Below are 13,719 nucleotides of genomic sequence, written 5' to 3'. Positions count from 1 at the left end.
CACAAACAGATATGATCAAATTTCTATTTTCATGGTGAACTGAACTTTAGAAAGTCTTGATACAACTGCTGCTTTTCAAGTAGTGCTATAGGCCATGAATGTGTTTTTACATACAGCTGTGAATATTGATATGGCCCTGGTTTTCTATCTCATCTAAATAAAACAGTATGTTTGATGGTGCAATATTCCTCATACCAGTCCTATCAGGGGTGAAGAGTGACCTTGAGTTCATAGCCTTCATGCCCAATGGCAAGAGTAAGACCACTGAGTAAATCTGGCACCAAGAAGCCATAAATATATCCTTGTACCCAGTTATCATTATTAATAATAATTGTTATCAGTAAATTAATTTAACTGCTTCCAATCCAGCAAAGACCTCTGATCTAGTGGATATGATGTTGATGTTGTTAAGTTGGGAAGGGTGCAGAGAAGAATTACAAAGGATGTTACCAGGACTCGAGGGTCCGATCTATAGGGAGAGGTTGAGCAGGCTGGGACCCTATTTTCTGGAGTGCAGGAGGGTGAGGGGTGATCTTATAGTGGTGTATAAAATCATGAGGAATAGAGCGGGTAAACGCAAATAGTCTCTTGCCCAGAGTAGGCTGGTCGAAAACCAGAGGGCACAGGTTTAAGGTGAAGGGGGAAAGATTTGATAGGAAACTGAGGGCTAACATTTTCACATAAAGGTGGGTGTGTGGAATGAGCTGCTGGAGGAGCTAGATGAGGCAGGGACTATCGCAATGTTTAAGAAGCAATTAGACAGGTACATGGTTAGGACAGCTTTAGAGGGATACGAGTCAAAAGCAGGCAGTGGGACTAATGTAGATGGGTCATGTTGGTTGGTGTAGGCAAGTCGGGTCGAAGGAGCTGTTTCCACACTGTTTGACGTTATGCCTCTATACTTCATTCACAGTGTTCATCTAATCTCCCTCACTGTGTTGAGTGAGGTTTAGTGAACTAAACCTTCAGTGCCGAGTCTTCTTCAGTGCACATATACCTTCTGACATGAATATTTTTTATATTTTCAATACTCCCTTTAACCTAGCTTAGGTAGGGCAGAATTGGCTTTGAAAAAATGCAATGTTTGTAGAATGTGATAAAGATCTGCTGATCCCATCTGCTGTTTGTTAGAAGTCAGACACTGTCTGTATTCATATTTGCAGATGAAAATAGATGAATAAACATTGCTGTGCCTAAGGTTCTGACTGCTTACCCAACAACAGGTGACTGATAAAAATAGAAGTGAGGAGATTACGATCGTTGCAGTTCTACAATGAACATAATCTTAAATAGCAAAGGCATTATTTTAATCCATTCTCTATTTGCAGTTTTACACTTTGTGGTTCTGCTAATCTTCCGATCATAGCTGGCTACTCCTACACATGGAGATTGCTGACTGATTGAGATAATAGATTGTGGACACCATCCACAAAGCTGAGCCCTGTTTGGCTAATGAAGAGAAGGAAAGAAAATAAGAAGTTTGGAAGCTCTACATTGCAATTGTGGACAACAATTGTTGTTTAAAGGCCTTTGCACATTGTGCTATATGAAAAACTGTTTTTCAGGCTGCAGCATTATTTAGGTTACAGTTTAATAGTCATACATCAACGCATAGACACAGAGTAAAATGGAATGTAGAACAGTACAGCACAGGGATGGGCACTTAGGCCCACATGTTTGAACCAAACATGATCCCAAGTTAATCTGCATGTGTACATAATCCTTATCCCTCTATTCAGATTCAGATTCAATCTTTATTGTCATTGTGCAGTGTCCAGTACAGAGACATTCCCTGCACTTCAATGTGCCTATCTAAAAGCCTCTTAAATGCTGCTATCATATTTGCCTCCAACAACACCCCTGGCAGGGGGTCCCAGGCCCCCACCACACTCTGTGTAAAACATTTGTCCCACACATCTTCATTAAACTTTTCCCTTCCCACCTTAAACATTGAACATAGAACATAAAACAAAGCAACAGGCCCTTCTGCCTGCACAGCCTGTGTTGAACATGATGCCAAGACCAACTTTTACCTGCCTGCATATAATCTATATCCCTTCATTCTCTGCATATATCCATGTGCATATATGTAACCCTATTAAGTGCCACTATTGTGTCTGCCCACCATCTTCACCTCAGATAGCACATTCCAGGCACCCACCACCCTCTAATCTTAAAGCTATACCCTCTAGTCTTTGACATTTCTATCCTGGGATAGGTTTTGCCCCATTTTGCCTCTCATACCTATCCATTTCCTGTCATTCTTGAATGAACTAGATACACCTTGTTAGAGCTCATTGTGTCATAGATATATCAATTTTAATATTATGGTATGGACAGAGCGGTTAAGAACTCATTGAGTATTTTGGCTGAACTTTGCTGACCTCAACTCCTCTCCTGTGCCAACAAGGATAACAATCTGAATTTTTTGCATCATCTCCTTGACAAATGCCAGGCTCTGCCAGTACAGAGGCACAGCAGTAGAGCTACTGCCTTACAGCACAGAGACCCAGGTTTGATCCTGACTACCGATGCTGTCTGTACGGAGTTTGTATTGTCTCTCTGTAACCTGCGTGGGTTTTCTCCGGGAGCTCCGGTTTCCTCCCACACTCCAAAGATGTACAGGTTTGTAGGTTTAATGGTTTCGGTAAAAATTGTAAATTGTCCCTAATGTGTAAGATAGTGCCAGTGTATGGGTACAGGCATCGCAGGTCGCCACAAACTTGGTGGGCTGAAGGGCCTGTTTCCACGCTGTATCTCTAAACTAAACCAAACCACCTACATCCAGGGTGCATCTTCTTCTGCTGCTGTAGAAAAGGTGTTAAAATGGTACCTTGAAAATTCTTCACGTTTCTATGACAACATACGTTGCAGGACTGCTTGTGAGTTTGGAAATAAAACAAGGCTATTGAGCTTTGTCAATATTAGTTATGGTCCAATGGTGCAATGTTCAACGGTTCTTTATTGTCACGTATACACTGCACAGTGAAATTCTCTTTGAATAGCTGACACATGCAAGAGTCGCCATATTTTGGCCCCATTTTCAAAAAGAAAAAGTCCAAAGAACTGTCCACGTGCTCAATGTGCTGGAGCCCCCACAATCCATGTAAACCCAAGGCTGCTGCAGAGCTTGTTCTGTCATCCCCGACCGACTCAAACCACAAACCAATGTCCCTTTCCTTGCCCGACCGACTTTGTGTCCTGAGGGGCGGCCTCCTGCAACCGACCTTGATGGTTCTGGAGGCAACATCCCGGTCCCTCTCCTACCAGCCCACTCCTGTCATCTGTCGTCGCCAGCAGCTCCCTCCTCCTCGACTCACCAGTCTTCGGGGCCAAGCTTGGTGGCTTCCGAGCATCCCCTGCAGGCAGTGGCCCGCTGAGCCCATCTTTGCAGAGGTGAGCCAGGCCAGCCACTGTGCATAGCTGCAGGCCTGATGTATTAAAATGCAAGAGTGGGTGACAACATAAAATTATGCTGTCGAATGCCTTTTAGGAAGAAGGAAGAATATTTGGCTACTGGGATCTGAGAATGCAAAAGGGATTATCAAGGAAATGTTTACAAGAATAAGATGACATTGTTTTAAAATTAGAGCTAGGGCATGTGTAAGGTTTAACGGGAAACATGTTTTCAATGGAAAGGGTAATGGAGAGCTGGAGCTTTGCCCTCCAAAGGGACAACCCCACTCCTAAACATTTCAATTGACCCAGTATACAATGTTATCGAACCTGAATTAGGAGCTTATTTTTTTAAATCAATTTTGCTGTAAACTATTTGTTCCTTTATTTTTCATATAATTTCTCCTTTCACTTCTGGTATAATTGGCGTAGTGTCATAGTGGTAGAGTTGCTTCCTTACAGTGCCATAGAGCCAGGTTCGATCCTGACTGCGGGCACTATCTGTACGGTGTTTGTACGGTCTTCCTGTAACCGCGTGGGTTTCCCCTGGTGTTCTGGTTTCCTCCTACATTCCAAAGATGTGCCAATTTGCAGGTTAATTGTCTTCTGTAAATTGTCCCTAATGTGTAGGATAGAACTAGTGTATCGCTGGTCGGAGCGGTCTCGGTGGGTCAAAGGGTTTGTTTAACGGGTCAGTTTCACTAAACTAAACTAAACTAAACTAAACTAAACTAAATTAAACTAACTAAACTAAACTAAACTAAACTAAACTAAACTAAACTAAACTAAACTAAACTCAACTAAACTCAACTCAACTAACTCAACTAAACAAACTAAAAATACGCCACTGTAGCTTAAAGTTATGAGTTCAAGAAGAAACACCTTTATTGCAACTAGGGCAGTGCCACAGATTGGGTCCTGTGCCTCTCGTGAACGTGTAGATTGCAATTTTTGTGAAATGGTACCAGTGTTTTTTGAGGGTAATGTCTATGTTTAATCATTTACTTGCATCAAACTGTTGCTGTAAAACAACAAGGGCAGCAATTTTTATTTGCTTTTGCTTTTTTTAAATATTGCAGCCAAGTGTCACCTGCTCTGAGTGAATAAATGTCAAAGAGTCAGCAGCAAACCCCATAAAAATTTACCATGACCAATATCAAGATGTGCAACGGAGAGACTACGGATGTTGGATTCTTGAGCAAAGAACAAATTGCTGGAGGAACTCAACGGGTCAGGCAGCATTTGCGGAGGGAAACAGACAGATAACATTTTCAACGGTCGGGAACCTTCTTCAAGATTGGTGGGCTAATTATTCTCTTGGTCTTCCCAGCTACCAATCACAAGAAAACACACAGAAGCAAAGAACTGCAGATGCTGGTTTATAACAAAGACAGACACAAAGTGCTGGTGTAACTCAGCAGGTCAGGCAGCATCTCTGGAAAAAAAGGGATGGGTGATGTTTTGGGTCAAAGGGTCCTGACCTGAAACATCATCCATCTTTTTTCACCAAGGCTGCTGCCTGACCCATTGAGTTACTCCAGCACTTCGTGTCTAAGAAAGGTCCCAACCTGAAACATCACCGATCCATTTTTTTCCTCCAGAGATGCTGCCTAACCCGTTGAATTACTCCAGCAATTTGTGTCTATCTTTTACATGAAAACATGCACTGCATTTTCAGTTATTTGCAGATTTCAAGAGATTGGTCATTTCAGGCACAGGAACACCAACAAAGAACATGGGAGCACAAAAGCAGCTTTCTTCTGTCGACCAAGTAGGAAAACTCACTTTGTCATCACCATGGAGGTGACATCCTGCACAATGAGTCAAACAGCCAGACCCTGAGCTTGCAAATAATGCCCTACCAGACATGTATTTAACTGAAACCAGCCCCTTTCCTTCTGCAACTAGACTAACAAAGACTTTGATCTACTTTGTTTACTTTTGGTGATATCACACAGGTTACTTGAGGCTATCAGCTCCTCCAATTACAAATGAGAAGGTGTTGAAGCTGTCACAAATCAACATGGACTTTGGACATGTGCGGTGGTTACAATGTCAACATACAGAGTAATGACTTTTTATCTTTTTATTATTTTTAATCAAAGTGTGTAAACCAATGCAAAATGACACCATTGTTACTTAATGATTCAATGATTCAACAATACTTTATTATCACAAAATGCTGGAGTAACTCAACGGGCCAGGCAGCATCTCTGGAGAGAAGGAATGGGTGACATTTCAGGTCGAGACGCTGCTTCTTACTCCAGTTACTCCAGCATTTTGTGTCTATCTTCAGTTTAAACCAGCAGGTGCAGTTCCTTCCTACACATACTTTATTGTCATATGTATTGTCATATGTTTTCTCCGGGATCTCCGGTTTCCTCCCACTCTTCAAAGAGGTATGGGCTTGTAGGTTAATACGCTTGGTAAAATTGTCAATTGTTCCTAATGTTTGTAGGATAGTGTTAGTGTGCGGGGATCGCTTGTCGGCACGGACTCGGTGGCCCGGTGGGCTTGTTTCCGCACTGTATCTTTAAACTACACTAAGCTAAGTCAGCCATATAACAGGCATAGAAATGGTACCACAATATTTCAAACGTTCAAAGGCCAGTGTTCAGACTCCACCTATTTCAATAACACTTGTTTTTCTGATACAATGAACAATGAGCAACATTCAGTGCTGGAACGACTACAAAAGCAATTGGAAACTCGTTACTACATAGAATTAAATTATTTTTAGCTCAATCTCGTGAATATCAAGTGATAGTTTAAGAAATTGCAAAGGAAGTATTTTTTAAATTTATCTCAATCTGGTTTGTCTCATCTGGATTTTCTGCAATGATATTCTTTTTTCTAATTGCTGTAGACAAAACAATCCCAAATTTACCCAGCAATATGGTTAGTGTTTAAATGTGTAATCATTTGCTGTCTTATCTGATATATATATAAAAGAAGGGCTTTATCTTTACCATGTGGTAATCCTTGCTCTCTTTTTCCAAAGCCAGGTCAGGGGAACAATCAACAGTCCTGTATCATTCAGAGATTCCGCTAAGATACGTTGTAAAATATAAAGTGTTGCAACTTAATTCTGCTGCTCTGAATAATAATGTATTTGAATCTGAACAGCACAGCCTTGTGATAAAGGCATAGTTACTCCAAAAATTCAGTGAACAAGATGAGTAGGAAGGAACTGCAGGTGCTGGTTTAAAATGAAGATAGACACAACATGTGGGAGTAACTAAGTGGGACAGGCAGCATCTCTGGAGAGAAAGAATGGATGCCGTTTTGGGTCGAGACCCTTCTTCAGACTAGAACCAGAAGAATTATCTACTGAAAACTAACATTCCTCATCCAAATAATGTTAGTGGTATCTACTGTGCTGCTTTCACTGTTTGCAAATCATCTCAGTGCTGGCATAGACACTCAAGGTACTTAGTGCTTTCCTGTGTGCTTTTGCTCCTCTTTAAGCAGTCCTACACGATGGATTCCATGTGTAATAAGGATGTTACAATTATTCAATGAGATTCTGAGCACCATTTGTGGTTCCAGCACAGGAATGTTGCAGTGCAAACGTTCCTCTCAGGTCTCTTTGCCCCAGAATATTTAAAATTCATAAAATCATAAATAAAATCATGAGAGGAATAGATTGGGTAGAACAACAGAGTCTCTTGCCCAGAGTAGCAAAATCAAGAATCAGGGGACATGGGTTTAAGATGAAGGGGAAAAGATTTAATAGAAATCTGAGGGAGTAATCTTCTCACACAAAGGGTGGTAGGTGTGGGGAACAAGCTGCCAGAGAAGGGAGATGAGGCTGGGACTATTGCAACGTTTAGGAAACAATTAGACAGGTACATGGATAGGACAGGTTCAGAGGGATATGGGCCAAATGCAGGCAGGTGGGACTCGTGTAGATGAAACATGTTGGTCTGTGAGAGGGCAAGTTGGGTTGAAGGGCCTGTTTTCACGCTGTATGATGCTGTGACTTAATGACTCTACCCCCTACATTTCAATAAAAATTTGCTTTTTCATTCTTCCATCCAAAACATAGAAACATAGAAAATAGGTGCAGGAGGAGGCCATTCGGCCCTTCGTGCCAGCACCGCCATTCATTGTGATCATGGCTGATCGTCCCCAATCAATAACCCATGCCTGCCTTCTCCCCGTATCCCTTGATTCCACTAGCCCCTAGAGCTCTATCTAACTCTCTCTTAAATCCATCCAGTGATTTGGCCTCCACTGCCCTCTGTGGCAGGGAATTCCACAAATTCACAACTCTCTGGGTGAAAAAGTTTTTTCTCACCTCAGTCTTAAATGGCTTCCCCTTTATTCTAAGACTGTGGCCCCTGGTTTTGGACTCGCCCAACATTGGGAACATTTGGAACTGATGGCCATACACTTTCCCACATGATATTCCATCTACTAACTTCTCACCCACTCACTATTCCCTATTGCCTGTTATAGTCATAGTCACACAGCTTGGAAACATGTAATTCAACCCAACCCATCCATGCCGACCAAGATGACCCATCTAGGCTCGCGATTGCCCCATATCCCGCTCAACCTTTCCTATCCATCTGTTCTTCATGCCCTCCTCAAATTGCTGACCTCATTCATGTCTCCATGATGACTTTTCTTCCTTTAATGCTAAAATGAATTTTCATGAAGTGTCCAAATTGCCCAACATTATATATTGCTGAAGATTCCTGTGTACTATCGCCATAACCACTTCACATCTCCAACTCTACCCAAGTTCAAGCCTGACTACGGGTGCTGTCTGTACATTCTCCCTGTAACCTGTGTGGGTTTTCTCCGAGATCTTTGGTTTCCTCCAACACTCCAAAGACGTACAGGTTAGTAGGTAAATTAGCTTGCTATCAATGTAAATTGTCCCTAGTTTGTGTAGGATAGTGTTAGTGCGCGGGGATCGCTGGTCAGCGTAGACTCGGTGGGCCGAAGGGCCTGTTTCCGCTCTGTATCTCTAAACTAAACTAAACTAAACATAGAACTGCCTGCACTAAGAAACCCCTCGATCTCCTTTATCTCATCTCGCCCCCCCCAGATCCTTCTCCAACCTCTCAACACCCATGTCACATTGTGCTTCCCATAGTGATGATAACCCTGCTTAGACCTGCAGGAAAGGCTGACTTTAGCATTCTTTGGGATCAAAGGAAGGCGCTTCAGAAGGTTGTAAATCTCTTTGTAACTACAATTACGATAGTGTTGCTGTGAGAATGGAAAATCTGCAGCACTATTCCAGCTTATCATTCGGAACTGATTTGACGCTTGTAGTTCCACTGAGTTCAACTGAGATAGATATCCAAGCCTTTACAATGTGTTCTCTTGTACCACCTCGTCCTATCACAGTGTTTAGTGCGGTTTCACTTTAATTAAAGCTTTAATTATATTTACACAGAATGGGGAGAAGAGATAACGGTGATCATGGAGGAGAATAGCTCCATAAATCTCACATCCTCTTAAAGTGTAAATATGCCAATCCCTGTTCAAACTGTGTGTCACAGAACTTTATACCTGTGAGCAATGCTGGTCTTGCCTTGTGAAACTAGATACACCTTTCTCTGTGAGATCCATTGCTCCAGAAGGTGTCATATACAGTACACACAAGGTAAAGATTTAATCTTTAGTAAGGTAAAGGTACGACCATTGAATGCTCCAATTTTAGGTAACGTTACAACATCACGGTTGCTAAACACTTTAATTCTCCTTCCCTTTCCCACACTGACCTATCTGATCTAGGTCCCATCCAATGTCAGAGTGAGACTAAACGCAAATTGGAGGAACAGCATCATATATTTTGCTTGTGCAGCTTACAGCACAGTGATATCATTATTCATTTCTCCAACTTCAGGTAACCTTGGCATTCCCTCTCTCTATCCCTCCCCCACCCAAGTCACAACAGCTTATTGTTTTCACCCTACAAACAGCGAACAATGGCCTGTTTCCAGGGCTGGCCTTAAGCCGATTGGACCGATTGCTCCCAATTGGGCCCCGCGAGTAAGGGGGCCCCGCGCCAGAGTAATCTACTCTCGGCTCGGGTAGATTGACCCCGGGTGGAGGGGGTAGAAAGGAGTAGACGGGGAGGGGGGTGTGAGGGGGAATGGAGAAGGGGGAGAGGGGGAGGTGGGTCGTTCGCTCATGGTCCCGGGGCAGCGCTCCCGCCCCTCCAGTCGCCGTGCTTCACGCACACAGCCCCGGCTCCACCCTTCTCTCTCCCCGGGATACTACAGGGAGGGCCAGAGCAGGGGGTTGGAGCAATGTTTACAAACATCGGCCTCAGCTCACATCAGTCCGCCCGGACCCCGTCATCTGCTCCCGCCACCGACCCTCTCCCTCCCTTCTCTCCTATCCTTCCCTCCCTCCCTTCCCTTCTCTTCTTCCCTCCCTCCATCCTCTCTCTCTTTTCCCTTCTCTCCTTTGCTCCATCCCTTCTTTCCCTCCTTCCCTCCCTCCTTTCTCTATTTCCCTCCCTCCTGTCCTTCCTCCCTTCTCTCCCTCCCTCCCTTCTCTGATTCCCTCCCACACACACACATAACGCACAGACAACAAACACACACACACATAACACACAGACAACTAACACACACAACTAAGTTAGGATGGGATAGAAGCCCAAAGGATAGGATGGGGCTGAAGCCCAGAATTTAATGCCTGTACGGTTTTTGGTTTTCCAGGACCTACATTACATTATTTTTCATTTCACAGTCACTAAAACAAGTGGTATTGTAACGATGTACTTTTCAGAGGTGATCTACACATTGTGTTTGTTACTTGTAGGCTTCCATGTATGCAATTTTATATTAAAATGTAGCTTAATCTGCTTGGTCCATTAAGTCACATGCACTTTTTAAGCGCACATTTTGATTACTTTCCATTCTATCATAGAGATATAAAGTCTATAATAGACTTTAATTATATTTCTATGATTCTACAGACGTTGGCTGGGAACCTGGGTCTCACTAAAATTGTTCCCAATTGGACGCCACACCTCCTAAGGCCGACCCTGCCTGTTTCCTTAATCATCATTACTTTTTTGCATATCTTTCTTTCATTGTTCTATATCTCTCTACATCATTGTCTATATCTCTCATTACCCTTTCCCGTGACTTTCCATCTGAAGAAGGGTCTCGACCCAAAACGTCACCCATTCCTTCTCTCCAGAGATGCTGCCTGTCCCTCTGAGTTACTCCAGCACTTTGTGTACTTTTTTTGTGGAAGATGATGGTGGTTGGGAATAATCAAGTGGTTCTATCAAGTATTTACTATTACAATAGCTAATTGTTTCACTCTGTGGTGTGTGTCCACATTAGTAAATCTACATGGTTTGCTTATGTTATAGAGTTATGCAGCATGGAAAAAGGCATTAGGCTCAACTTATCCATGCTAACCAACATATCCCATCGACACTAGTCCCACCTGCCTGCTTTTGGACCATTTTCCTCTATTCATGTACCTTTCTAAATGTTTCTTAAATGCGATGGTCCCTGTCTGGGAAAATAATTGGGAAATGACATCCACTAGTTTTTTTAGCGTAGCTTCAGTACTTTCCCTGTGTACGGACAGGTGGTCCACATAATATCTCATGCCAATGTGAAGGTCACAGTCTGATCATCTGTCAGTGCTGTTCCAACCTACTTAAAACAAAGATTGAAATGCAAGATAGCAACGATCTGAGTAATACACCAGTGATCTGAGGAGGTAGATGGACTACTTCAGGATTGCCTTGAGTTATTTGACTGGAGTATGTGCAGGATCTCCTTTTTCTAGCCTCTGCTATCATTGGTTTCATCATGAAATGTAGGAGAAAACCAGAGCACCCAGATAAAACCCACGAGGGCACAGGGAGAATGTACAAACTCCGTACAGAGAAGCACCCGTCGTCAGGATCGAACCCGGGTCTCTGGTGCTGTAAGGCAGCAACTTGACCGCTGCGCCACCGTGCCGCTCTTGCACAGGTCATTGCAGACTTCACCGAGAACAAGTATTATCTGCAGAACATCACTGATATTTAAGACTCTTTACAAAATATACGATTTATAGCATTACTGCAGCAAAAGTTAATCTCGAATACTCTGAGTAGAGACCTTTGTTTGCTGACACATATCAGATAGCAGTGGCTGCTGTTGTGAAAAGACAAAGGCATATTTTAATTATGGAGAGAGTATTGATGCTTTGGAACATAAGGTATATTAAGTCTTTTCATCCAGTGACATAAATTTCTCACCAATATTTTTTCTTATCGATAGGTTACATATCTTCAAATACATTTCACTCGACAGCTTATATTAAGCAGCAATATTTCCATCATGTCTTGGAGCCTTGCAGTAGAATTTTTACATCAGATTACTGAAAACTTGTTAGTAACTTTTTGTTTTTATTACCAAGTTCCTTGAGGATAAGCCATAATTTGGATGCTTGGTGGCTATTCTGTATCATGTATTCATGAATTGCCCGTACAGGTTGCTGTTTCTCACTGATATTACTTCAAAGATATTATGAACATTTCTTTCAAAGGATAACAAAACTTAAATAAATATATTCGGGCCAATTCATTGACAGGGTACCTGCTTTCCCACTGCATGCATTTGTATCCTTCTGTAATTTTCAGGTGGTGAAGGCCGTTAACTAGGATGTGGCATTTTACCAGAAGAACGCTGTCAGACACCGAATGATTCCTGGTGCAATTAAGTGGGCTTTGCATGATGGAAATGATCCGCCAAAAGCAATGATTTAATCTACGCTAAGCCATATCAAATGAATCGTTTTCAACTGTAGAAGATTAGGACTAGGAAGCAAAGTTGATTTAAACAATACCTCCATTCTCTGTTTATTGCCTAAAGCCGTGGACTATTTATGTGGGAGTGAAGACAGAGAGAACTTAGTCTAGGATTTTACAGTGTCAAACACTCAGTTCCTGAGGAAAGCATGCCTGTCTATTTATTTTCTGCCGCATGATCTACTTAAATGCTATGTCTCTCCCATAAGGTATTGTGAATGAATATTATTTCCAAAAGTTTGTTAATTTCTATGGGATCTCTCTGAGGTAATTATCCTTTCTGACAAAGCAGAGAGATTTTGCTTCTGGACCCTGAAGCTAAACAGCTTTGTTGGAGAAATTATTTTTCCACTATAGTAGTGAACCAAATTCTATTATTCATCTTTAGTAAATGTGAACATGTCAGACAGAGGCAGGGAGAATCTAGATCTGAGTATTGGCTTACATAGCAGTTATATGCTTAAAAGACAATTTAGAGCATTATTGATCATAAAACAGATCTGTTAATTATCAGTGAAACAGTTGCTTGGTTCAAAGTGTTATAGAGTTCAGCTGAGAGAATTGGATATGTGCCCTTAGTTAGAACTGTAAAAATCTGCTATTTGTCAGCAGTTTAATAGATGAGAAAGCAAATCTTTCATCCTAATAAAAGGTGAAGGTAACTATTTAGTTTAGAGATACAGCATGGAGACAAGCACTTCAGCCCACAACATCCATGCCGACCATTCATACTACTTTGATGCTATCCCATTTTCTCATCTCCACTCCTTACACACGAGGGACCAATTACAGAGGCTAATTTTACTTCGGAGTCACGTTAGTGACTACGTGAAGAACCCCGCCAGGACGCATGCATGCCATATCGTTTTCACGCTTGTGAAACGACAGGCGGGGTGGAGCGTTCCCCCGCAGCGGTAAGTTTGAAACCGCGACCTGCAGGTAAGTGACTTACTCTGCGGTAGTTTTTGTCCCCGCGCTGTTTTTACACAGGGGGGAGAAGCTGGACAAAATAGTGTCCACAAGTGCTGCGAGTAAAGCTGGCTGGAGAGGACCGCGAAGTTGCGGGAGCCAGTAGCAGCTGAAGGCACAAGCCACGTAAGTGGGATCAGCTGTGCCGACTTTTGGTCCCGCGCCGGCCAGAACACCACGGCCGGGCGGGAGACTATTCAGAATGGGGCCGTTGACTTTGACAAGTCGAAACGGCAGGAGGCGGGGTGGAACGATGTTCCCCCGTAGTGACAGTTTAAACCTGGACCTGCAGGTAAGTGAAACTGCGGTCTTTATTCTCCCCATACTGTTTCACAGATGGGGAAACATGGAGCTGTGCAAACAATGGCAGGCAGCACAGGAATCACCCGTAAGGGAACAGCTGTGCCCGACTTCACTCCCGCACCAGCCAGATTAAACACCATGGCTGGGCGGGAGACTATACAGAATGGAGCCGTTGGCTTTGACAAGTCAAAACGGCAGGAGGAGGGGTGGAAGGACGTTCCCCCATAATGGCAAGTTTTAAGCTTGGACCTGCAGGTAAG

This window comes from Leucoraja erinacea, chromosome 8 (assembly GCF_028641065.1).
Source record: "Leucoraja erinacea ecotype New England chromosome 8, Leri_hhj_1, whole genome shotgun sequence".
Taxonomy (NCBI): domain Eukaryota; kingdom Metazoa; phylum Chordata; class Chondrichthyes; order Rajiformes; family Rajidae; genus Leucoraja; species Leucoraja erinaceus.
Note: the sequence above shows the minus strand (reverse complement) of the source record.